Below are 5,267 nucleotides of genomic sequence, written 5' to 3'. Positions count from 1 at the left end.
AGTCTAGGTTCATTGGTTATAATTCTCATATCCTCTTCCTCAGCCTCTTGAATGGTGGGATTGTGAGCATGTACCACCAAGGCCGACTTCTCCATTCTCTCCTAAGAAGACTAACAGTAGTATAGTTTTCCTCTTAATGGTCCTGGAAGCTTTTGCATTTCTTTAATCTTGCTCTGAGCCTCTAAGGGAAGCTTTTATTTTACAGTTCTCAGTTCTCCACGTGCAGTGGTGGCTTCCTGTTGTGATGCTGACAAGCAAAGCAACAACAGGGAAGAGGAGAATCAGCTTCATGTTAGAAAGTTCAACCCAGCAGCTCTGAGAAGAAAGGCAAGTCTGGCTCCCACCTCCCCCAGTCATATAATAAGTAATGTAACCACCCAGAAAAGCATTCAACGAGTTAATGCAAATAGACCAGAAACTGAATGAAGCAAAGTGGAAACCAAATATCCACAAGCATAGAATGTTAGAGTGAAGCTGGGAAGTTGGTAGGCAGTAAGCTGTGAAACCAACTGAAAGATTAAACTTTCTAGTTCCGTATGAGGATTCAAAACACATGCTGCCTTAAGATTGTTTGTTGTGGAATATTATTTTAAGATGTGCTACATTTGTTTATGCTGTGGGATATTTGTTTAATGATGCAAAGATGTGTTGCATTCATTTATGTTACGTTTGTTTATCTGTGAAGCTATGTTACTTTGCCTGTCTAAAACAGCTGAATAAAGAACTGAATGGCCAACAGCGAGGCAGGAGAAAGGCTAGGTGGGTTTGGCAGGCAGAGAGAAAAAAAAAGAAGAAGAAAAAGAGAGAAGCAAGATGATCAGAAGAAGGAGCAAGAACAAGGAGTCTCACAGTCTCATGCCAACAGCTGCCTGTAAGATGGAGCCGGCTGCCAACCACCATGAGCTAAGCGGTGTGGCAGTTCCTGCAGTCTCTGTCACGGGACACAATACAGAGAGGCATCTCCCAGCCACTGCCTGTAGGCTTGAGAGCTTTGCCATCATGCTGCATGGTGGGTTTAGGGTTTTTGCTCATGCAAACAGAAAAGGTTACAGATGTGAAGAGAGATTCCGGGGGGGGGGGAGCCCTCTAAACAGGTTACTGTGTATTTAAAAATATACATAGGCTTGGGAGAGAAAGGAAAAAGGGTAGAAAAAAGTCCTTAAAAATGGAGTAATAAAAATATAATAAGTCATGTAAAAATGGGAATTATACAGAGAGTTTGGATCCTATAGTATTTTATTGTTTTGTCTTTTTTTTTTTTTTTTTTTTTTTTTTTTTTTGCCTGCTGAGAGACACTGGATTATAAAAAACTGCTAGATTCAACCAATCTATGTATTTTAAAAATATCTTGACTGCAAAATATGAGTTAAAAGATATGTTACTTTGGGGGAGAGGTTAAGCTTTTATTTCCACAGGAAATGAGAGGCTATGGATTCATTATGGGTTAAGAAAAATCAAGTTTGATTGAGGAAGACTCCCTGAAAATCCTGGCTACAAACATAAAGAAATAAACCCCAAAGAACTAGAAGACACATGATGTATATTTTACCTGCTCAAACACATAACAAAAAGTCATCTTTGGCTGACTTATGTACAATGTACAGTCTATACCTGTATTAATGCAGATATGTATGTTACCTTTAAAAGTTCATGTATTTTAAGAGCAAGAAGATCAGATACCAATGAAAATGGATGGCCTAGGTGATCAGCATCCAGAACAGCTTCAAGGCTGCTGACTGAAATGATCCAGCCTCACAGAATACTCCAGCCAAGACCTAACAATTATCCTGATATTCTCAAGGTTTCCCCAAAGATCTCAGTGCCCTCAATCAGCAGGTAGCAGTCTAGAGAACTACACCCACATTCCCAAAAAACGAGTTATAGATGTTTACTATCAGTTAAAGGGGGTGGGGATTACTTACAAGTTGTTATTGGTAATGGTCAAGAAAAAAACTAAACAAAGGAGATTAGATTCAGAATCTCATTCTAAAAAGAAAAGGGGGATATAGAAATGATGGGTAGATTATTGAATCTGCTTTAATCCAAAAAAACAACTATTAATCTTAAATATTTTACATTGGTATGGATTTTGATTTATTGCTATAAATTTAAAGTTTATTTTGATATACTGTATGTATATTTTTACTCTTGTTCTTGCCTGGACTGCCTGATCAACTGGACATGCAGGACCCATACAAAGGTGACCACTGAACTTTGCTTGACAAAATGGTCCTTCAGGTTCCTGAATCTAATCTCCTTTGTTTAGCAACATATTTGACATACAGACCATCCCACAGCATAAGACCTAGTTAGTAATAAGCCTGAGGTACTGGCTGAATATTTACAATTAATGTGTGGTAATTTTAAAGTGGCTCCTGGGATGGGAAAACTCTGCTGACAGGCTAGAAATAAGCCAACCTGAGGCCAGGTATTCATAAGAAATAATAAATCTCCATGTGTATTATTTATTTGGAAGTTGGGTGGCAGGCCCACCAAAGAGCAAAGAGCCAAAAAAGTAAAATAACAACCTACTACATTTTGGTGCCCAAAGTGGGCCTCAAATTTCCATAGGACCTGAGAAAACTTAAACAAAACAAAATGGATATGGCACCTTTAAGACATTCTGCCATACAGAAACAGCCTTTTTCACACCAAATAGAAACAAAAAATTAAGTAAAAATGCCTGCCGCAGTGCAAGCATTGGCATTGTAGAACTCTGGAGGGTTGAATGCAGTTCTTATAATGCCCCCTGACCAGGCAGTGAGCTTTAGGGTTGGCTTTCATGACCACGAGCAGGCAGGTATGTTTCACAGTTGTTTTCTTCTAGGTTAAAATACTTATTTCTAATCTGTTTATATATTAGTACTTTCTCCTTGGGACCACCAGCCTTCAAATAATGACACAGAGATTTAATATTAATTATAAAACTTGGCCTTAGCTTAGACTTGTTCCTAACTAGCTCTTATAACTTAAATTAACCCATGTTTTTGAATCTACATTCTTCCATGAGGCTTATTACCTCATCTCCATACTGCCCATCTTGCTTGTTCTGCATCTGGCTAGCGACTCCACCTTTCTTTTTTCCCCAAACATTCTTTCTCTCTCTGCCTGGAAGTCTCACCTATACCTTCTGCCTAGCTATTTGCCATTCAGCTTTTTATTACATTAATCACAGAAATACATTTTCACATATTTCTCCCTTTTTATCCAAATAAAAAGGAAATGTTTTAACTATAATACAGTAAAACTATATGCAATAAGAAAAATTATCAAGTAAGAATTATATTTATAATGTCCAGTCCATTTGTATTTGGCAGATGTGGAGAAATTACTTTATTATCTATCTTATCTTGATGAGCTTAAAGTTTCATACCTAAACCATTTTCTATCATTATTTTTATTACCATCCTTAAAAATGTATTTTTAGACCTTAAAACATCTTTTTAGATAAACAACTTAAGCTTTTATGTCTCTCAACCTATAAACTTATATAAGTTTATTTTTTGAATTTGGTAATAAGGAAAAATATAACTCTAATTATCTAGTCTTCAAACACATCAGAGGCCTGAGAAGGATATACTATACTTCCCAAGTAAACAGGAAGTGCAGAGCAACCAACTTCCAAAATTACAGGAATAACAGAAACAGTTGACTGTCTGGACAGCCACCCAACATTTCTCTGTAACATTGGGGCATCCATTTTTGGCCTACAGGCCTAGAATATCTGACAGAATTTTATGTAAAGCAGGAATTTTGAGGGATTGTTCTACCTTGTCTTAGTAGTTTGGCAGTCACCTTCTTTTGTGTCCTGCTTGCCCAATTTGGGTGGCATATTTTCAGCAGTTGAAGCAAGGGCAGTTTCTTTGTCCAGTAGCTAATTTTGCCACAAAGAAAGCAAACTCCATATGGAGGTTCTTTGATGCCCATCTCCCTTTTTGAAGTAAATTGGTGCTACCAGGAAAAATGTGTCTTGTTGTCATGTAAAGCCTTATGTCATAAAAACATTTTATATGCCATATTCTGAAGTGTTTGAAGGTCTCTGAAGTGTTTGAAGATCACCTATCTATCCAAAGTGTATCTCTGTTTGACCTTGAAAACATATCTCACATGACTATAGATTTGATTGTTAAAGATGACTATTAACCTGTACTTTTTAATTATCATAAATAATTTATAATAATAACTTTCAAGCACTAGAAATATGCATTACTTTATTAAATGAACTGCATAGGTACAATACCTTAAACAAGAGTAGAAACATACATACAGTATAACAAAAATAACCTTAAATTTGTATCAATATACAAAAATCCATACCAATGTAAAATATTTGAGATGAGTAGTTGTTTTTTAGTTTAAAAGTAGACTCAACAATCCACTCCTTTATCCCATCATTTCCATATTATATCCCCCCCTTTTTCCCTTCAGAAAGAGATTCCTGAATCTAATCTTCATTGTTCAGGTTTTTCCCTGACCATGACTAACAACAACTTGTAACCAACCCCCCTGAATGATGAAAAACATTTATAACCCACCAAACAACCAAAAACTACCCATTCCACCTTTCAGAAATGTGGGTATTGTGTTCTCTAGACTGCTTCCTGTTGTCTTGGGGCAAAGGCATTTTTAGGGTGTCCTGTAGAAATTGGGATAATGGTCAAATTCTAGGATAGCTAGCTGTACTACTTTTTTTGTTTAGTTTCTGTGTGATAGAAAAGCATAGAGCTTGTCTGAAGTCTTGGCTGGAGTAGTTTGTGAGACTAGACCATCTCAGCTAGCAGTTTTGAAGTTGTTCTGAATGCAAAATTTTGAGGAAACTATAACAGGGCATTATGAGAGGCTGGATCAACTGGGCTACTTGTCATTATTAGTGTCTGGTCCTTTTTTATTGAAAACACACAAACTTTCTAAGGTAACATATATATCTGCATTAACAAGTATGTCATGTGTGGTATATACAAGTCAGCTAAAGTTGATTTTTTGTTCTATGTTTGAATAAGTAAAAGACATCGTAAGTCCATTTAGATTGCATATCCAGGCTGTGATATATATCTATCCATGCCATATAAAAGGATAACATGTAATAATAAGTCATGAGAATTCTGTAACCAACAAGAATTGTGTCTCATCCAGTCTCAGAGTCATTCCCATGCAGAGAGATCAGCATACATGTCACTTGTCTTGTAGTCTTTCCAGGCTTCTTCACTTATATCTGCAGCCAAGATCCTCAGGAGTTCTCCCCCAAACAAATCTTGATTAATTTGGAA

This window comes from Peromyscus eremicus, chromosome 12 (assembly GCF_949786415.1).
Source record: "Peromyscus eremicus chromosome 12, PerEre_H2_v1, whole genome shotgun sequence".
Taxonomy (NCBI): Eukaryota; Metazoa; Chordata; class Mammalia; order Rodentia; family Cricetidae; genus Peromyscus; species Peromyscus eremicus.
This window is presented reverse-complemented; position numbering follows the sequence as displayed.